This window comes from Chiloscyllium plagiosum, unplaced genomic scaffold (genome assembly GCF_037043375.1).
Source record: "Chiloscyllium plagiosum isolate Xiang-an unplaced genomic scaffold, Cpla_swu_hap1 HiC_scaffold_32, whole genome shotgun sequence".
In the NCBI taxonomy this organism is placed as follows: domain Eukaryota; kingdom Metazoa; phylum Chordata; class Chondrichthyes; order Orectolobiformes; family Hemiscylliidae; genus Chiloscyllium; species Chiloscyllium plagiosum.
In genome coordinates, this window is record NW_028270170.1 from 19,568,099 (window position 1) to 19,591,094 (window position 22,996).

Below are 22,996 nucleotides of genomic sequence, written 5' to 3' on the forward strand. Positions count from 1 at the left end.
GCATTGGGCCCTCGGCTTCATTTATCCTTTTGGGATATGGATTTTTCCATCAAATAACCTCAACTTTATCATTGAGGGCTTCATTTTTATGTCACCATTTTGACCCACTTTGCAAATATTTGTGAAGCAAATGACACTTCAATTTGCTTGACGCCCTACTTCTGCAGACATCACTTGAACATTCATAAAACTTTTACCACCTTTAAACCTGACAGTATTGGTGTCGAGTGCTTTCATCAAATTCATTTCATCAGCCATCTTTATCCACATGCTTTGCTTCTTTCTAGTTAAACACTTACATGCAAAGTGATTCAGCCTCCTGCAGTGACAGCACTGCTTTCTCAATGTCCGACTTGCTTTGTTCCCCACTTTGTGAAATCCTCTGCACTATTTGCAATCTGTCTTTTGGCCTCAATCTTTTTGCTGTTTCTTCTGCAATTTTTTTCCTATCTTCTAATATATTGTTCTATTTCAGCCTTGACTGTTTCTCTGCAAAGCCTTGTCTGTGTTCTCATTAATATGCACTAGCCAATGATTCACAACTCTCATAAGTGGATAACTTTCTTCAGAGTAAATTTCTCTTCCTCCAGTTGGGTCTCTCAGGTCAAAGATAATCCTGTCTTTGATGGGATACTCTTTCTGCTGTCTAACCTCAGAATTTGTCTGTGTCAAATTGTGTCACTGTATCAGAGTGTCAATGCACCATAATGATCAATTGCTTTCTCCTCTGTGTCAGAGTCAGTATTGAGCACATGCCATTCAAAAGTTTCATCAATAAAGGATAAGTGTATGTCTTCAAAGGCTTGTCCAGATTGTCTGCGCTTTAGCAGGGTACAATACTCTTTGTAATACTTTTTTTCCAATTGATAACAAGATTGCTACGCTTATCTTACTTAATCTTATTTAATTCAGTAGCTATTTGATAGATTTGCCTGTACGTGTAGCCAAAAAATGTTTCTGTTTCATATCTCCTTTTACTTCCACAGCAACAGGGAATGGAAAATTTACAGCTACTCTGACTCACTCAGCAATTCAGAGTTGCAAACTGGTTTTAATTCTTCCTTTTTTATATGCAATAGCTAGATTTCCTATAGCTCTGAAAATTAATTTAATTTCAGTTTCATCCTTCTGACACTGAAACTCCTCTGTGGTATCTGAACTACAGACGTATTTGAAATTCAACATGAGCATCAGGTATTCCCTCCACAACAGACATCCTGGTGATGGGAAGGACTTCTAGTTTTGGCACTTCCTTACATACTTGTTCTGTGGCTAGTACTGTATTTTCCATTAATGTTCGTTAAATATCTTTAGACACAGCTATGGCATTTACAAACTCCTTGACTACAGCCTGTTCAGTTTCTTGTGTTGTAACATTTCTAGTGTGTGAATTCCTCTCTGTTGTTTGATAGTGCTGTGTGACTGCCATCTTCTCTGGATGTAGGTTTACCCCTTGTACATGTTCCAGACTGTGTTGAATTTCTGCAAAAATGCTTTAACCTCCTTTTTAAACTCTTGCTCACTGATAGTTCCTCCATTCCTCAATGAGTCTGAATACCCACTCAGTTTCATTGAGAACATAGGTCATACAGAGTGTCTTTGACGTAACCAATTGAATCAGGAAGCAGTGTCATGTCACACAGTGGATGTAGGTATTTATTTGCCGAAAGACTCATCTTATACTGAATCTCTATTTCCAGTTTCTGTGAATGTTCTGGAGTTCTTACAGGAGCAGTGGCACTTTGTAGTTCCACGGTCTGTTGACTGCAGGCTACTGGCAAATTGTTCACATGTGAAATGATACTGTATTCTTGTAATTCATGCCTTTAATCTTTGCTGTTCTGTCTTAATTGTTTGCAGTCTAGCATATTCCACTGTGAATCTCAGAGATTTTTCTGGAGCTTCAATGTTTCTTTCTCATTTATTTAGTTAAAAATCACACAACACCCGATTATAGTTCAACAGGTTTATTTGGAAGCACGAGCTTTAGGAGCAGTGCTCTGAAAGCTAGTGCTTCCAAATAAACCTGTTGGACTATAACCCAGTTTTGTGTGATTTTTAACTTTCTACACCCAGTCCAACACTGGCACCTCCAAATCATTTCATACTTATATAATCCCCTTTTTCAAACATTTGTCAACCAGTGTGTATCTATGAGTTTCCTTTTTTAGAGCCTATTAAATAATCTCCCTGGAGTACTCAGGTCTTCTTCAACAATATGCTGATCCTCCTCAGCAGAAATAGTGAAGACATTAGAGCTTCCAATTCCATCATCTAAACTGTCTTCAAAAAGTAAAGCAAGGTTAAGGATCCCTTCCTCCATGAAATCATCAACATTGGTTGTATCCATGTTCTCTTCCCTTGTTCTTGAAAGAACAACTTAAGGTTTAGAGATCATCTTGTGGCTTGTCACCTTCATTCTTGATACACCTCACTTCTGCACTTTCTAGCATCTCCTCAAAGAGAAATGTTAGGTCTGTGATGTCCTTTTGTGGTCTTGGTGGTGGTTGGGGACAGTTACAGGACCGGATTCTACTATCTGCATGACAGAAACTCTCCTGTGGATCAACCATTTCCCCCTAAGAAGAATACATCTTGATTTTCAGTAGCACTACCTCTTGGACTGTTAGAGCTCGGAGTGTTTCTGTACCGCAGGTGGAAGTCTTCTGCTTCCAAATAAAAACCATTGTAAAAATGACCTGTCTTAGAGCAAGCTTTGGCCGGACAGGCTGAGTGCCAGTCCATTTTTTTTCCACCACCATGCCCTCTTCCCCATTTCTGTTTTCTTACTGGCACATTGATATCGTCTGATTGGCCAATTTGAGCATATCAGAATTGATATTCTGGTCCCAGGAATGACCCCTGTCAAGTAGGAAAGAAGACCCTGTCCTGTTTGTAAAGTTTAACCTGACTGGAGAGCCCCACAGATCTGGCAGGCGTAAAACCCTCTTTGGACTTGACAAAGTCTCGTTCAGCTCTCCAACTATGATGTTGTGAGTTCTGAGCTCATTTCTGAATGTTACATATTGGCAATTACCAGTGAGGCAATACAAGTTATTTATAAAATAATCAATTGTTTCCCTTAGCTCCTGCCTGTAATGACTGAATTTCACCCAATCTATTATGGCATTGTGCCACAACCTATAATAAGAATCAAAAACATAATTATATCATTGCATTTGGAGGTTTCTTCTTCAACTTCCCTACCTAATCAGAATAGTATCAGAAATACACTCAGTTGTGCATAACGGTGAACATGCCTAATCCCTACAGGGTTTTTGTCAGAGTTTAGAGGTAGTTCATTCACAGTTTTTGAAAATCCACTCATGACTAGGTCAGCATTTACTGCTGTTATCCAGTTGCCCTTGAGAAAATGTTGGTGAGCTGCCTTCTTGAGCCACTGCAGTGCTCGGGTTGCAGATCCATCCATAGTGCTGTTAGGAATGATGTTTCAAGATTTTGAACTGTTGACAATATGACAATAAAGAAACAGCAAGATAATTCCAATTAAGGATGGGGAGTGGCTTGGAGAGAAACTTGCAGGTGGTGATGCTCCCATGTATATGCTGTACTTGTACTCCCAGGTGGTAGAGGTCATCGGAAGCTGTTTTTGAAGTAGCCTCGGTGAGCTGTTGCAGCACAACTTGTAGATGGTACACATTGCTACCAGTATGGCGGTCTGGAGTGAAAGAATGTTCAGGGTAGTGGATGCGGTGCCACTCAAGTACGCTGTTTTGTTTTGTGTATTGGAGCTGTACCAATCCACGCAAGTGGAGAGTATTCCATTTCACTCCAGAACTTGTGCCTTGTAGATACAGGGCATTTACGGGGAGACAGGATATACATTAAACATTGCAGAATTCTCCACCTTTCATTTTAAAATACTTGCATAGGACAAGTACGTCATTGGCAAGGCTGGCATTAGATGCCCAACACTAAATGACTTTGATTGGAATGGCATGCTTGGCCATTTCTGAGGGAAATTAAGAGTCAACACATTGCTGTGAGTCTGGAATCACATATAGGCAAGACGAGGTAAGGATGGCAGATTTCCTTCCCTAAAGGACATTTGTGAACTAGAACAACCAATAAGTGGCTATATGGTTTCCATTGGACTAGTTTTAAATACTATATTTTATTGAATTCACATTTTACCATTGGAAATGGTGGAATTCTAACCCTTGTGTTCAGATGTTAGCCTGAGGTTCTAGATTACAAGTTCAGTGACACTAACCCCCTTGTTCTTGTAGCTACAATATGTACATAGCTGATCCAATTCAGCATATGAATAGCAGCCCCCAGAATGGTGACAGTGGGGAAATCAGCAATGGTAATGACATTGAACTCCCAGGAAAAATGGCTGTTTTTGAGGTGGACATTGCCTGGTACTTGTGTGATGTAAATATTATTCATCACTTATTAGCCCAAGCCTGGATGTTGTCCAGTTCTTGCATAACAATGATGCCAATCAATCCATGGTTTGATCAAGGTTATACATGTAGCTCAGTGGCTCGGGAAGGAATAAAGCTTTTTGCATCGTGTTGATCATTCCTTGTTAGCTGGCATGGGACTCCGAATATGATTAGGTGCACCAGTTTTTGCTTTGGGAATTTTGTTGAGTGCGCTCTGCCAGATTTTCACTTCCTGGCTTTTATCAAGTTCGGCTAGGATCTTCAGCCAAGAGTTTGCAAACTGTTGTTGACTAGTTTGAATGTCGTGACTAGGTTGTGGGCCACCGTGGATTCTGGGTTCAGCTACAATCCTGGCTTGTATTTTCTCTTTGCAGTTACTGGAACAAATAATATTGTTTCGCCTTGTAGGAAAATCTAGCATCAGAGGGTATAATCCCAGAATAAGAGGTTGCATATCTAAGACAGAGCTGAAAGGAAATGTCTTCTCTCAGGTGGTAGTGCATTTGTGGAACACTATTGCAGAGGGCTGTTGTGTGTCAGTCTTAAATATATTCAAAACTGAGATAGATATATTTTTAATGAAGGGCAATAAGGAAAAGGCAGGAAAGTGGAATTGAAGGTTATTAGTTCAGCCATGATCTTATTGAATGGTGGAGCAAACACAATGGGCTGAATAGCTTACTTCTGCTCCTATGTCTGGTGGATTTACCATCTAGTCTACTTACCCCTGTAAATATTGAGGTGCAATATACTCAAAGTCACCTGCAGTTTTGATAAACCTCTTCAATGTTAGGGAAGACCAGCCTATTAGAATATGGAAACAACAGGATGTAAAGTCCTGAAGGAGTCCATCTGACTATCCCAATGATTAAGGACTATCCTACACTACTCTAAATCTCTTCAGTCTCATTGTCTGCCAACTCTCTCTTCAGGCCCATAACAATTTAACCCAATTAAAATAATTTAAGTGGGAGGCATTGAGTCCAAAATAACAACGCTACAGGAAAGAGTGGGCTAAGTGGACTGAATGATAATTTCCTCATCCAAAGGTTTTTAAGTTCTTGGCTCTATGGCTTTTGGCATCAAATCTCTACATTAAGAGTGAAGGAGAAATGGAACAATAAGCTGGGCAAAAGAAAAAAATCAATTGTTCTATTACTGAAGAGTGTGTATGTCTTTGATCTCTACTAGAATGGGGTAACCATGTTTAAGGATGATTTGGCTCATGAATCATTTTAGCAGGCAGCTCAGTTACTGATGATCTTATTAATCATCAGTGCCTTGTCTCATAATAGCCTGACTCAAGCACCTGCTAGAGTTTGACCAATGATCAGAGTTTGATGGTCTTTACGTATGGGCATGGAATCCCTTGACAGGTTGTTTTTCTAACTTCAGGTTTTGCATTCTCCTTTTATCCAGATGTAAGGTTAGTTGGCAATTTGCTGCTTGTGAGTGGGTAAGCCAATTACAGCCCGATCTCTCACTCTCCCTATTCCCACTATCAAACTTCCTGGAAAATAGCCATGAAGGGAGAGTTGGAGAGCTGGCACACCAGTCAGTGGTGAGGAATTCTGCCTTCACCCATCTTCAATGTCTGCCCCCACTGGGGCCTAAACAATTCAGTCTCTGACACACACATACAAATAGTTTGTCTGGGAATTCATCCAAACATTTCTGCTTCTGGATCCTAGCTGTGTACAAATTAGCTGCTGTACTCCTGTACTATAAATGTGACACACTTAATGTGAAGTGCTTTATGATGGCTGGAGGTTAGGGGAAAGGTATTTTGTTGACAATTACTGGTTAGGCCTTTTGTCATTCATCCGCACAGTGTCAGAGAAATTTGGGAGAACCAGATATTTCTATCCATTGATAACCTTTTTTAAAAAGGGAATTCACCATCTAAATTCATCTGTGTGTGCAAGTTGATCATAAATTTATTAAAATCAGTCTGATTAAGGCCTGGAGGCTTTAGATATCACTCCACGTAACATTCTATTTTCAGCTTTTTCCTCTGATTATGTAAAAGGCTTTAAAAAAAAGACTGACATTGTTGTGCTCTCAGGGGCTTTACGCTTAAAATATTTCCTGCAGATCTTTCACTCGGTTTCTTTAAATCACTTTTATTACATGTAGCTTTTTTTCTCCCCAATCTGGGGCAAGATACATTTCATTGTTCGGGTTTGGATAAAAATCCTTCAGCATAATTGAGCTACTTCAGTATATATAGAGTCATAGAGTCATAAAGATATACAGCACGGAAACAGAATCTTCGGTGCAACTCACTCATGCCTACTAGATATCCTAACCCAATCTAGTTCCATTTGCCAGCACTTGGCCCATATCCCTCTAAACCCTTCCTATTCATGTACCCATCCAGATGCCTTTCAAATGTTGTAATTGTACCAGCCTCCACCACTTCTTCTGGTAGCACATTCCATACATGCACCTCCCTCTATATTTATTGATACATCTCTATTGTTATCCTGCTCTATCAGAGATATTGGCCATTGTAACGCTCTACCAGCATGAAGAACAGGGACAAACGTTGAAAGACTCGTTAGGATTACTATCGGGTTATGTCCTGAGCTTTAGTTATGCTTGAAATATATCAACCTCCAGGAGGGCATAGGATGATTTAGAGAGTCAGAGGTAGCCTAAACAGATGATAGGCCATATTATCAAGAAAGCTCTAGCTCTTGTTTTAGAATCCTTTTGAAAATTCAGGCTGTGCACAGCAACTGTCAGGTCTATTCTCCTCAGGCTTTCTAGGCAATGGTGTGGCTGAGCAAATGGCTGCCCCTGAAAAGGTAGGTAGCTTCTATTTTTAAGATGACGTAGAGCAGGAAGAATAGGAATATTCTTTGAGACCAGAACTCTCCAAAGGACCGTAGCCAACCATAGCCCCATCATTCTCCCTGTGTTATTCTCTACCCCTAGACCAATATCTTAGAGCCGCTGCCCAGAATTCTGCAAGCAACCTGTGAATGCATGGCAGATACTAATAAGGACTGATTAAATTTGATAGAGGTTAGAGTTTTAGCGAGTTAACAAAAAATTGGTTCCCATTTGTCATTGAGGACAAAGCAAGAGAATTGTGGAAACAAAATCCATAAAAGATAAGTATCTGAAACATTTCAAAGATATAGGGACAGCAAGGGAATGGATTTACCTTGGATTCCTCATTATTGCAACTGGTGCAGCCCAATGGGCCAGTTTGCTTCTCTCTCTCTATGTGTGTGCTGTTAATTTCTATGGCCAGGGCACAATCAGAGCTCCCAGTTCAAAGGGAGAGGTTGATTGAATCAAATGCCCTTCAGGCATTTGACTGGCCAGCTGTAGTTAAACTCCTTGACAGCACCAATCCCAATCCTGGTCAATCTGAGGCTGACAGTACTAGTAAAGGGGTATGCAAATCCCTCATCCCTCCCCTCCCCTAGAGGCCCTGTGTCACTATGGAACCCCAGGCCAAAGGTAAATGAGGGCAAGATGGAGATCGTGGGACTGGTTCACAGCAGAGGAGTCGGGAGGAGGGTTGGAGGCAAGGGCACATGGATAGCACTACTGCTCCCTTTCTGAATCTAGGTCACTTGATCATGCATGCAAAATTGAACTGTCATTAAGATGAAGAAACTCTCCTTTGTTCTGAAATTGATTGTAGAGGCCTGAACCCTGAAGCCTTGTCCTGAAACATGCCACCTACCATTCATAGGGAGGTAATGGAGGTGGGTTTGAATTTACACATTTATGGTTTGTGGAAGCTGCTATTACAGATTTTACAGTGCAGCTGTCTCAGGCCAAACACTTTCACTAGTGGAATGTCCAAAATATGACTTCTGGACATTAGATTATGTAGAAGAAGGGCTAAAATTTTAGGGGCCTGATGGCAAAATGGTATTCCCCTTTGGAAACGGGTGTAAAGTACTCTTTTGAATGTGACCCTGGGTCATGTTTGAACAGATGTCAGCTGTCCTTTTGGATAAGTGAGGTGCCCTTTGGATTGTTAAAAATAGATATGAGTACACTTTAAAAATGTTCAAATTCAATTAAAGCTGTCAAGCTCATCGATACTGTCAAGAGAGATGTCAAAGGGAGATTTCAACAGAACTCTTAAAAGGACATGTTAAGTTGTAAGCATTTAAAACAGGTACCCTATCAATACTTGAAAATGCTGAGTCGAATGTTTGAAAAATAAATCTGTGCTTTCTATTTCACACCATCTGTTGACATAAGCTTGAGGTCAATTACCGGAGAGTTAGTACTACACAAATTATTTCACAATCTTTCATTTTCACAGTGAGTTGCTTCTCAGTTCACAGTTTAATCGGTAGTTCTAAGTGATTAAAAACTCTTTGATGTGGACTATGAATTCCAATTCTTGTTCTTATGAGGGATATAAAGAGTGACAACTCCTTAAAGGTAGTGATCCAAGGATTCCTTCTAGACAAACACCTAATAAGTGACCAACTGGACAGCCTTCCGAGGGCATGGGAAGACAATGTGACCCTCAGGCATAATACTTCTTGGCTGACTCATTCATGAACTGAAAATTTCCATCCTGTTGATGGTGGCTTCCTTACAGAATGACACAATTATTATGGTGGCAGAGGAAGAGGACATTTGGCACAACTTGTCTGCCCTGCTTCTTGTTTTGTAATACATAAGATGTGCGAATTATATTCCCTTTCATCCTCACTACATAATTGATGGAGGTATTGCTGAGGCTAGGGGACATGTGATCATTCCCCAAAGTACTTGGGCCAGATTGGTGTGATCAGCTGCATTAAATAAACCTGATGGCCTTATATTTATTTCTGTAGATAAGGCCAAGTAGAAATGAAACTCTTTCCTGACTGTAGGGAGAAAGGAGGCGAGCTACCTATCATATGCTTTAGGTCAGTTTGCAAGAGTGAGTATAACTCCTCATTGTCTACCTTAATTCAGCAAATATGGAGTGACTGAAGAATGGTTTCAGGGATGAGGAAGTTCAGTTATATGGATAGATTGGAGAAGTTGGAACTGTATCCCTTGGAGAAGAGATTTGATAGGGATATTCAGAATAGTGATAAGTCTAAACAAGATAGCTAAAGAAAACTTGTTTGCATTAATGGTAGGATTGATGACCATGGGGCACAGCTTTAAGGTAATTGGGAACATGAGAAGAAACTTTAGGAACTTTAGCAATGAGTGTTTATGATCTGGAATGGGTTGACCAACAGTGTGCTGGAGGCAAATTCAAATGAGGCATTTAGGAGAGAATTGAATTGTCACATAAAAAAACAGAATAAATGGGGCCGCAGTGGGAAGTAAGTAGACGTTAGCATTGTGGTAATACTTTTGGACCAGTAATCCATAGTCCCAGACTAAAGTTTTGTGGACATGGGCTCGAAACCCACCATGGCAGTGCTAAAAGTTGAATTCAATTTAAAAAATTGAAATTATAGGAAAAAGCTGGTTTCTTAGTGACCATGTAACTCGTGTTGTAGAAGTCCATCTGAGGCTTTTGTGGTGCAATGATAGAATCCCTACCTTTGAGCCAGGAGGCCTGGTTTCTTCTCCCATGTTCCTAAGAGCTGTATAATACATCTCTGAACAGATTGATTAGAAAATATATGAAAACCCAACTGGTTCACCAGTGTCGTTCAGAGAAGGAAGTCTGCCATCCTTACCTAGTTTGGTCTACATGTGACTCCAGACTACAGCAATGTGGTTGACTCTTGACTGTCTGTGAAAGGGCAGTTATGGATGGTCAACAATTGTTGGTCCTAGCCAGTGAATGTCCACATCCCATGAATGAATCTTAAAAAGTGTCATTAGGTGAATTGCTACCTCGGAAAGCTAGCACAGACACAATGGGCTGAATAGCCTCTTCCTAATCTGTTGCATTTCTATGATTCTACTTGCAGTGAGGGCCAAAACTGGCCTGTAAGTTTAGGTTATAAGCTAGTATTACTTGTAAACAGGGCCATCCACTAATGACTACAGATCTCCCTCCTGCCCTAACTTAAAATTGACTTCGTTAAGTCTCTATTAGTCTCAATTACAGATACACTGTGCATGCTAATTGCTAGGCTTTAAGCTGCTTTGTGCTCAATAAAAAAATGGTAAATAGGAGTTACTTTTATTATAGATGCAGTACAGCTCTATAAAATAAATGGAGAAATAGATCAGTGACTTAAGTGCCATGCTTTGACACCTTTGCTGATGTGAGAAGAAATTTGTCGAAATGACACACTGTGGGAGGTCAGAGGTCACCAGATGTGACCTAGTATCAGGGGAGCTCTCTCAAGGCCCTTGGAATGATGGAAAATTGTTTGACGCTTTTCCTCAATGGCTCTAGCTTGCTAACACAACACAGCTGACTGAACACAAACAGAGGTGGTGTAATACACTAAAATCTGTACTTCCTCTGAAACTTCCAGTCATTTTCCTGTGAAATTCCAGACGGCTGAATTTTCCTGGCAATGGCTCAAAAGTAGCCACTTTCTTTCAACTAAATCAATATACATCAAGATTGTGTGGCTTAGATGTAACAAATATCGAAATGATCAACTCCTGACTTAATTACAAAAAGCTGCATTTGACCATCAGAATAGATCTTGCCAAGAATCCAACCTGCATCTTTGTGTAAGAAAAGAAATTCAGCTCTGTTATTGGATTTGAACATTAGTTTACAGCATTGTGCAGCAGTGTAGATATAACCTTTGTGGAACGGAACTGGCCTTTCAGCCTTTAGTAAATGATCTCCTGTGCAATTTTGAATTGAAGGAAAAACCCTTAATGAAACATCAAGGGACCAGGTGACAATTTTTCATTCATTTTATTTTTAATATACTGAAAATTCTGTCCTCTTGTTTATGAATATTTTGATTTATTATCTCATGACATATGGCATAGTGGCAACTGGCACTTTGATGGTTATGCCAAATCATAGTTCAGGCAGGAGAGAAGATTGCCTGTGATCCTTTGCTCAGGTTGGAAGCACAATAGCTCATGCTTCACAACATAGAAGTCTCAAAGTGTGGCCTGTAATTTTCAAGGTGTATGGTGTGACAATGTCCTCTTCCGGTGCTTTCTTCCATTGGTTTCAGAATAGTTTACAAAAGGATCATAACAACATTGATTGGCGAGTGAGACTGGCAAAAGCATGAATGTGCCAGAGGACATTGCAAATGATGAAGATTAGCACAGTGTCTGGTTACTTAGTACAGCAGGCAGAGTAAACAGACAAGAACTATTGTCACATATTGTTAAATCCATGACTAGGAATGTTGAGTCCAAAATATAGAGTCAGACTTCTCAGGGGTGAAATTAGGAAATACATGAACTGGATGAGGGCATAGAAGGATGGGTTAGTAAATTTGCCGATGACACTAAAGTCAGTAGGGTTGTGGATAGTGATGAAGGATGTTGCAGGTTATAGAGGGACATAGATAAACTGCTGAGCTGGACTGAGAGGTGGCAAATGGACTTTGATGCAGAAAAGTGTGAGGTGATTCAGAGTGTGAGGAATGCAGAGTACTGGGCTAATGGTAAGATACTTGGTAGCGTAGATGAGCGGAGAGATCTCGGTGTCCAGGTGCATAGATCCTTGAAAGTTGCCACCTAGGTTGGTAGAGTTGTTAAGAAGGCATATGGTGTGTTAGCTTTTATTGGTAGAGAGATTGACTTTTGGAATCATGAGGTCATGCTGCAGCTGTACAGCACTCTGGTGCGGCCGCACTTGAAGTATTGTATATAATTCTGGTCATCACATTATAGGCAGGATGTGGAAGCTTTGGAAAGGGTTCAGAGGAGATCACTAGGATGTTGCCTGGTGTGGAGGGAAGGTCTTACAAGGACAGACTGAGGGACTTGACGCTGTTTTCAAAAGAGAAAAGAAGGTTAAGAGGTGACTTAATTGAGACATATCAGATAATCAGAGTATTAGATAGGGTGGACAGTGAGAGCCTTTTTCCGCAGATGGCAATGGTTAGCATGAGGGGATATAGCTTTAAAATGAAAGGTGATAGATGTCAAAGGTAGTTTCTTTACTCAGTGTGTAGTAGGGACGTGGACCGCACTGTGCAACAATAGTAGACTTGTCAACATTAAGAGCATTTAAATGTTCATTGAATGATAATGGAATAGTGTCGATTAGATGGGCTTCAGATTGGTTTCAGAGATCAGCGCAATATTGATGGCTGAAGGGCTTATACTGTGCTGTTATGGTCTATGTTCTATGAAATATATCTTAATGCAAAGGATGGCAGTGGTTTGGAACTCTATTCTGCAAATGACAATTGTTGCTAGACCAGCTGTTAATTTTAAATCTGAGATTAATAACTTTGGCTACAGTATCTATTGCCTATGGTTAGGGGAAAAGTTGGGTATATGGAGCTAGGTTGCAGATCTGTCATGATTTAATTGAATGGGGAACAGCTTGAATGACTGACGTTGTGTTGCATAGTGGCGATGAACATATCCCATATGGCAGTTTGATTCAGGTAAATTTCATAAAGCCATGCAACAAACAATGTCACCCAGTCTGATATTAACATTTTCTGTTAATTTCACTTTGTCTTTTTGGTCTGTGAACAGTGTAAGCATTAATTTAAGCACATAGTTCACCAGTTTTGTTTGGAATGTCAGCACCACTGGCAGGGCCAGAGGTTATTGTTCATCCAGAGGTGCTGTGAGAAGGTTCTAGTCATATCCTTGAAGGACCTTGTACTTCTGAGTGGTTTCCAAGAGCACTTCAATGTGACAGGTAAGAGTCAACCACAGTGGTGTGGCACTGGAGGCTGAGTCTCATAAGGATAGCAGGCCTCACTCCCTGGAGGGCTTTAATGAAACAGTTGGACTTTCACTGAAATCCAAAAAGCTTGTGGTCACATTTTACCAATGCCTCCTTTCTAATTTCATCCTGAATTCAACTTCTCAAGCCGCTATGATGAGATTTCTGCAACTTGTGGGTTTGAGTTTGCAAATTCATATGTGGAACAAAATAATAGCTTACCTTTAACTGCATGGACCACAAGATAAAATCTCAATATTTTCCTTCATGCTTCACTAGCTTTACCTTAGTGAGAAATATGCCCTTGTCATAGATGCCTTATCCACATCCTGCCAATGTCTAAAAAGCTTCCAAAACTAACATATTTCATCAGTTTGTAGGAGTAGAGGTTTCTCATGAAGAGTCAGCTGGCAGAGCAAGATGGATTCTAAACACATTGCAACTCCCAATCTCAGCTGTAGTTTTATACCATAGTGAATCCCAAGATGTCTTCCTTTGAAATTGGTTTTCAATTTTGGCTGTGCAGTGATGCAGATGGGATTGCGATGATGTTTCACAGTCACTCAGGAGTCCTAATTGCTGTGGCGATGTGCATTTTCGCTTGCATGCTGTAATGTGGAGACATGGGTAGTGATAGTGGAGGCTTCAACACTCTTTCCTGCCTGACCAGGAATCTCTCCCATTCTTTACCTCCTGCTATTGGCAGGGGTTGGAAGGATTCAGTGATTAATTCTCAATGTGTAACCCAGGCCCTATTTTGGGGGCATCGTGACCTGGAATGGGAGTTGAACAGACAATCCAGGTTACCTACCTTAGGAGGGCAAATTCCCCACATGATCTCAGTGAGGTTCATAATCTCAGCCACACTGGATAAATAAGTGAAGATCTTGATGCTATCCATTAGCATTGACTGCTGGAGGGGAAGTGTTCCTTTGTTGCTCTCAAGGGACCAGTGTAGGCCAAGGTCTTGAAGCAGATTCCCAGGCTGCTCTCTCTGTGGAGATAGTGTAGAGCTTGGATGAAGCAAAGAGAAGAAAAATAAATATCTGAAAAGAAATACTTGTAGCAGCCAGCACTTTCTGCTTTTTGAAAGAAACCCTCTGGCTACAGACATCAACTTGGACACGGCAGTAGGATTCTTTCTGTCAAGTAGTAATACCCGTTTTATAAACTTACATTATGGTACTAAAATAGCTATTAAACATTGAAGTAAAGTTCCTCTTAATTGTTTTCACAACAAAACTGTATTAAAGCAGTTTAATTTTCATTTTCCATCTGCTCAAAGATGGTCAGTTAATAATTTAAGGCTAAAAATTACTGTTGGCTGTAAGATGGGATAAATGCTTAACAGCTCCATATGGCATTCCTCTGTTCTTTATTAATACAATTTTGCTCCACAACAACATTATTGATGCAGAATAATGCTCACTTTCCTCACCCTCTGCCAGTTGCTGTAACTGTATAAGCATAGAAATGTTGACTGTATTACACACTAGTGCCTAACAACTTTCTATGGCATTCCCATCTTCTCCATTTTAATAGTATAATTAAATTGATTGTTTTAAATGGGCTAATACTTCATTTAAAATAATGACAAAAGGAGTTCAACATGAAGCCATTGAACACTTGTCTACTGCTTTCTCATCTCCTCTTGCTGCATTATTTCAAAAAGGCTCTTACCATATATGACCAAATTTGCTTTCATAACATTACTTTATATGGCATTAATGTTCATATTGGTTAAAGTGGGGATTCTGGAATAGGCATTTCAGTATTATTTTTAATCTATTTGTTTTCTTTTGAAATAAAGTTTTCTCCTTTCTTCACCCAAAGCTGTTGAATTTGTTTTTGATTATACAGTAATAAGAATTCTATGTTCTGCTTTGGTCTTTTCACGTACTTGTGGATTATAACAGCTTTGGAAAAGCTGTATAGAAGACACACCTGATTCTCTCTCTGATTAAAGCATCATGGTTGCTAAAATAGCCTCAAAATGCTGGTTCTTTAAGCTTTAGAGAAATACAGATGGAAGGTTGAATTGGTCAAGGTTTATATGATGGTTGAATTGATTAAGATTGTGTTTGAGTGGTAGACAGTTTGTTTCAAATTAACACTGTCTCAGGTGCAGCAAAGGAAAATCTAAGTTAAGACATGACGATAGTGAAACTTAGAAACTAGGAGATAGGACTAGGTGATTTAGCCCTTTGAGCCTGTAACAAGATCATGCCTGATCCTCTATCTCAATGCCATATTTACACTTGCTCTCCATATCCCTTGATGCCTTTAAAATCTATAAATTTATCTATCTCTTGAATATATTCAGTGACTTGGCCTTTACAACCTTCTATGATAGAAACTTCTACAGGTTCACTACCCTTTGAGTGAAGAATTTTTTCCCTCATTTTTAGTCCTAAGTCATTGACACCTTGGTTCTAGAACTCTCAAATCAATGAAAAGTTTCACCTGCACCTAGTCTGTTCACTCTGTTAGAATTTCATATCCCTTCTCATCTTTCTCTAATGAATGTAGGCCAATCAGACAAATCTTTCTTCAGCTGACAATCCTGCCATCCCCTAGTGAACCCTCACTGCACTCTCTATATGACAGCTATATTTTTTTTGTGAGTAGGAAGACCAAAACTGTACATAATACTCCAGGTACGATCTCACCAAGACTTTGTACAACTGCCTTAAGATAGCCCTACTTCTGAACGCAAATTCAGACTCCATCAGGCTAACTTTTAATTCTGGATTTTTCATTTGATTCAAATTTTACTATTTGCCATGGTGGGATTCGAGGATATGTTTTCCCATGTTTGTGATTTTGGTGCCATCTGATATTGGTCACCTCTCTGTGTCATGGTTCCTGAAGGATACTTGTGGCCATGTAGAGATCCATTCAGGTAATATGTAGGATCCTCTGTGGGCAGTGTTAAGGTTATATCTCAAAGTTTATCTTGGGCGTAGCAATATGTCACTTAGCCTTATTTTTCAAATGTTTTTTTTTCCCCCGAGATATAAATCCACGGGTGTCCAGAGACCATTCAAGTGGTCTTGCTTTAGTTCTGGGATTAGACAATAGGAGTTGGTGGCTATTAAACTCAGGAGGGCCTCATAGTCGAGCTAAATCCTCCCTCCTCCTACATTCACATACATGAAAAAAAAACTTAGTTTTATTTTGTGCCTGTCAGACCCTTATGATATCACTAAAAGACTAACCAATAAAGTATTTTTGAGGCACAGTGATTGTAGTAAAATGCATTTTCTAGCAGGGGCTCACTGGCTAGTTTTCAGAAGCGGGAACCCTGACAATATATTTTGATGTCCTAATTTGGAAATGTTGAGCAAAATTAATGTTGTTCCAACTGCTTTGGCTAAACTCAGTTCTCTCAGTGTAGGTCAGGAATCAGGCTTAACAAACCTCTGCTCTGTGGCTTCAAACCACATACAATGGTTCATTTGTGGACAATCTGCATTGTATTTCTCTTAATAGTTTTAATTTGCAAAGGTTGTTGTTGTAAAATATTGTTTGAGTTTCCACTCCTCTTAATCTTGAAAGTTTAAAACTATTTCAGAAAATGTTTTGAAACATACCAAACATAATTGTTTGTTCTTGAAATGCTCAATAATAGTTTGTAGAATTAAATTTACCTGAATCAAACTAAGTAAACACATTCATCACCTGGAAAGGATTGCTACTGTAACTTAAATTTGAAAAAGCAAAGACTCTTCCTGGCGCACCCACCCACACATTGTATGATAGATTGCAGGCATAGTCATTGGGTTGCACTTGTGAAAAATAGGTTTCTTGCAAAATTTATGATATTAAGCTGCCTCTTCCTTTCAAAGGCAAGATTTTCTGGCTTACAACATGTATAGGAAATGGTTTGGTGTTTTAAAATTTGATCATTATAAGCTGATTATGATATACAGTAAGACATTAAGCACTCCATGGTTTGCTCTGTAGGGTTAGGTATAAAATTCATACATCATCAATCAACCTTAAGGAAACCCAATAAAACAATGAGACAAAAATGAAAACATCTTAGCAAAAGTAAGCCACAGGATTCGATTTTGACATCATTTAGGAACCTGGCCAGGGCAATTCCCAGTCATAACTACAATATTTAGTGGCTGTTTGGTCATATTCCCCTCTACCCTGCATCTGGTAAATGTTTACCATGAATCACGAGTAAGCATTACCCCAGTGATACTAAAAACAGCTCTTTACCTGCATTAGAAAGATAGAATCTCTACAGTGTAGAAGCAAGCCATCGACCCATCAAGTCCATATTGACCCTCTGAAGAGCATCCCACCCTGACCCACCCTCCTACCCTATTCCTGTAATACTGCATTTCCCATGGCTAACCCACCTAGCCTGCACATCCCTGGACACTATGGGTAATTTAGCATGGCCAATTCACCTAATCCACACATCTTTGGACTGAACAAGATTTCTTCTGCTCAATGGAAATTATATCCATAGAGGGAGAAACTAATCCTTGTTCCACTTTATTTTGCTCCAACTGGACAACAGGATTAAAAGGACCAAGTATGCTTGACCATCACCACCCACCCTCCCCAATTTCCTTATAAAACCACCTGACAGCAGTTTGACCTCAGACAATTTTCTCGCATCCCAGTTGGCCATCCTATAACGTGAATATGGTAATGAAAGTCTGATGCCTGGTTAAGAACACCTTCCAGAAATTAGCCAGCACCAAGCCGAACAACTTGGCTCAAATTTTATTGGCAATTGCCACAGCCTGACTCGTACCTGTCAATAAGCAGGCAAAGCTTTTTCTAATTCTATCTTTGCCTGGGACTAGGGAAAATAGTGCGACTATTTCCTTGCTTTGGGTAAAAACCAATTTTTCTTCGCATATTGTTCACAATTTTAGTTACCCCAGTAAAATTGATTTTTTTTGAGAAGACCTTTAAATGTTTGTAGATATAAAAGTGAGAGAAAATAGTAAAGCAGAAGCACTATTTGTGTTTTTGTGATATAATGAGGAATATTAAGTTTGCATCCTGACTAACCCACGTATGTACCAATTAGACTTACCAACCCTGTTTGCTTGTTCTGATAAAACAACTCTTCCCAGTTATCCTCTTCTTCTTACTTTCCAAGTAAAAACCAGTATGATATTGATAGTTGCTTGGTAATGCAAAACTTAAGTATCACTGAAAAAGTTGTTGCAATGGAGAATGCATCAGTCAATTGTCCAACAAACTTTTGTTTAATTCAAAAATGACAATGCCTGGACATGTTCCTTTCTCCTGCAGGAGACAGATATCCATGTATCAATATATGAAGTCTCTAGTAAGTGTAAATGAGCCCGACATTTCAAGCCCATCAGATAATCACTTGGTTGTTAGTGTAATACCTAACACACTTTTGCTTGAACAGCAAATGTTGTCCAATTGCAGCTTATTTTAGACACTATATACTAAGTCTTGTAAGCACAGATTGGTTGAGTATTGTCAAACAATCAGCACCTGTTTTCTCATGCGATATAACTTGTTAATCCCCTTGGAGATTTAATGTTCTTGCATCTGTCCTGGTAATGCATGATGAAAACTTTTCACAGATTGTCTCTTTCTTCAGAAGTACATGGATTTGAAATCGTTTGGCATTTTCAATATGAAGATGCAGAAGGCTACCGGTACTGCATAGTCCCACAATATTTGGAGACGTTGGACTGTAACCTGGTGTTGTGTGATTTTTAATTAGTCCCACAATAGTTATGTTTGATGATGGATGATTGTGATGTAAAAATGAATGTGTATAGATATGGACACTGTGTGCTGACGACCTTCTGTTCTATTTGATTCCATGGCCTGAATCTTCCTGCATGTGTCAGGTTACAAGAATTGAGAAATCTCTGAGCTTCCTGTGTTTGCTTCAGGAGGAACATGCCTTAATGATGCCACATTCATTCTGGAGGAGAGGAGGGTGGTATGTATGTATGAGATGGAGTTGGACCTGCTGTCCCTGATGCTATTGAAAATGCCCCACCGTAGTTGTCTGGGACTTTGTCCCAGTTGTTTCATTGATCCCTCTACCCCGCACCCTTTGCATTTCCTCACACTTCACCAATACCAATTTATGGCAACCCACTCAACTTATATATGGTCCCTCATAGTACCATGTCAACTTAATGTCAATGCATGTCACCTCTGGGACAGGTGGAACATGAACCCAGGCCTGCTGCTCAGAGGTAGGGATATTACCTAGTGCACTGAAGGAACAAACTTGTATTCATAGCCCCATTTCAGAGACAATTACTCCTTTAATAGAAACAAAAGCATAAAAAGCTGGAGAAACTCAACGGGTCTGACATCATTTGTGGAAAGAAAGCAGGATCAATGTTTCGAGTCCAGTTCTTCAGAACTGATTGAGCCAGCAGAAGGTGGTATTTATACTGAGGACATGGGGTGGGGATGGGGAACATTGAATAACTCTTTTAGCCACCAGTGAAACTGTGAACTTAGGAGACCTTACCAGGATAATGACAGTTGTAATCACTCAATTATTAATAATGATGTAATGTTGCCCTACAAGGAATATTATCGAACAGCTACTGTAACTACTAGAACATAATTGACAAAATCAACCTTTTAAACGTTTAAATAGCTATGGATAATTTCATAGCTTAAGCTGTTTTACCACATATTGAAACAGCCTAGCTTTGACAAAAAATTAAATAGGTCAGGATTTAAATGACCTCACAGCTTGACATGTCTACCACCCCCCTCCCCCCCCCCCCCCCCCCCCCCCCCCCCCCCTTCATGAGCTTTTACGGCTACTATAAAAATTTACAGTCAGCACTAAATTTGAAAGGGCCAGCTGAGTTAGGGATTCTTGTATATGTGGATAATACACCTCCCTTACTGGAGAAAATGAAATCTGTTAGAAATGGAGATGGAACATATGGATTCGAGTCTCACCACCATTTTGGATGATCTATGAATGATTTCTATAAAAATACAGACCAATGTGTATATTGAATTCTCACCTCTCCACGGTGACTAGTTGACCCATATTTCTTATGCTGTGGAATATATAAATTATTTGAGAATAGCTTGGTGGGCTGAAGGGCCTGTTTTTATGCTGTACTATGTATTGTATAAGCACCTACTGCTTCGTCCAATGTTGTATCTCATCTGTTGCTGAGGACTTTATTTATTGATAAGACCCTCTGTCTGTTTCTGTCTCTTTCACTGTCTCCTAATTTCTGAACAGAAACCAGGCAGTGTCCATCCAGTCACTGCAGACGCAGTGGAAACATAGAGAATTTTCTAGTCCTCCCATTGTTCACCATGTGGTGGACACATGCTCTCAAAAATAGATTCAGATAAAAGTTGCACAACATTTGGCATTTAGTGAAGAAGTATGAATTAACCACAGGAAACAAGGGGACGATCTCTCAGCAGTAGCTGTGCATGATCGTAACTGGCTGGACAGAGTAATGGGGAACCTCAATCCACTGCTCAACATATCCAGATTCTCTATATCCTTAGTTTGAGCTGTGAAGAGGCAGTTGTTTGAATACTTCTTGAACTAACACAATTAGAAGTGAACCTTCTACTTCTTCACATTATTGCCTTTGTCCAAACAATGTTGGCACATGATATCAAGTCTAGGCACATTTAGAATACTGTCACAGATTGTAAAATGGAAAAACTGATCCATTTGACAGCACTGTAATCCCCCGCCATAATAAGAAAGACCTGGTTTATCTCAAGAGAAAGAAAGAAGGGGTGTAGTTGACTCAATACGTCGTGGCTATTGCCAACCTTTCCCACATTGTTTAGTTTCCACTATCTGTTCCAAGATATGTTCCCGGGGGATTCCCAGATATCCAGCTGTTTGAACTTGGATGATGGCTTGAGCCTGGTATAAGGCCTCCCTTCACAGGCAAATTGAAACAATATGGACTTGTGTGTGACTGAGCTGCAGCAAGAGGAAACAAAGGATTACAGACACTCTCAAAAAGGCACCTGCGTAGAGCACTGCAATGGATACTGCTGTGTAAACTTCTGCTCCACTATAACTCACATATACAACTTGTAAGCTGATAGTCTACCACTCACTTTTTATGCTCAGTTAGGTCCTTATAGGTAACATTAGGAAAACGCTATTGTTTTCAGAAATTTCACCCAATTTTTGATTTCTGTTAGAATAGTACAAAGCCACCAGTTATAAATCAATAATAATTTTGGAATCTTCTAATCCTTTATAAACATTCCTTTATATAACTCTTACCTTTAAAATGGAAGTGTTTGAACAGTTTTTATTAACTTTCTCCTGTTCACATGCTTCTTCTTTGGCAGAAAGCAAGATGTTAAATACATGTAAATTTGTTTAATTATAGAAATGGAGCAGATTAATTAGGGTTTTGTGTGAGTACATATTTTGTGCTCTTGTAGTGCAGAGCCAGGAGCCTCGGGTTATGTCCCACCTTCTCAAGAGGAGTGTCATAAGATCCCTGAGCAGATTGATTTGAAAATGTCTGTGTGTACATATGTAGGGCTATTGTGGTGCAGTCATAGTGCCCCGGAAGGCCTGGATTCAAGCCCCATTTTCCCCAGGCATGTGTGTTGTGATGTGTCTGAATGGGTTAATGAAAAGTATCTGAGTATGTATATGGGGCTCTTGGCAGTATATATGTAGTTATTTTAAACAACTTGATTAGAAGTGTTACGACACACATAGTAGGTAGGTAATCAACAGGGATCTCCTGGCTCAGAGGTAGGGACACTACCATTCCGTACAAGCTTCTGTGGGGTGGCAGTGTTGTGATTAAGTCAATGGATTAGCCAATTAACTACCAGCTCCAGAGAACATGGGTTCAAGTCCTACTCCAGCAGCATGTGAAACTTAACATGAAAAATCCAGAGTCAAGTTTAACCTGCCCTGAAGGTTGTCATAAAATCTATAAAGAAACAAAGGAAGGGGGTTTTATGGTGCATTGGTAGAGTCCTTGTTTCTGAGTTCAAGTCCTACTTGCCACAGGTGTGTCATAACTTAACAAAACAGATTGCTTTATAAAATAGTGAACATCTTCTGACACAGTGATAATGTCTCTACCTATGAACCAGAAAGCTCAGGTTCAGGTCCTGCATCAAGATATTAGAGTCACAGGTGTGTGAGATAGCATGTCGAAACAGTTTGGATTCTAAAACATTTTGGTGCTTGTTCCAGCAGCACACACACACACATATACACTAATATTGGAACAAGACTGAGCAAATCAGCATAGCTCATATATAAGGATGACACACAAATCTGTGAAGTTTTCCATTTTTCAAGGGCTCTTGTGGTACAGTACTGCCGGGCTAGACAGTTCAGGTTCAAAGTCCTTCTGCCCCAGATAGCTGTCATAGAATGTTTGAATACATTTTTTATACTGTCCCTACCTCTGGATCAGAAGGTCTGAGTTCAAGTCTCACCCAAACAAGTTTATTTAAAACAATGTATCGAGACAACTACTCAAACTGTGGTGTGGCTGGGATGGTTAACAAAGTGTATGAAATGTGTAGATTTGTAAAAAGGGACAATGAATGCAAAAAACAAGTAAGTCATGTTCAATCTTTAAATCACTGGTTAGGCCTCATCTGGGGTTTGTTTCCAATTCTAGACACCACATTTTAAGATGGACTTCAAGTTCACCTAGAGAATATTTTTCATTGCAAGGAGAGATTGAGGATTGTTAAAGCAGCAAAGGTAAATCATAGAATTCCTACAGTACGAAAGCAGGGCGTTCAGTCCGTTAAGTCCCACATCAACCCTCTGAACAGCATA

At 39.7% G+C, this 22,996-nt stretch overlaps 1 pseudogene; it reads left to right on the forward strand.

Annotated features, from left to right (window-relative positions):
* Positions 1 to 22,383: 22,383 nt before the first annotated feature.
* LOC122540061 (U6 spliceosomal RNA) lies at positions 22,384 to 22,502 on the forward strand (annotated as a pseudogene).
* Positions 22,503 to 22,996: the final 494 nt, after the last annotated feature.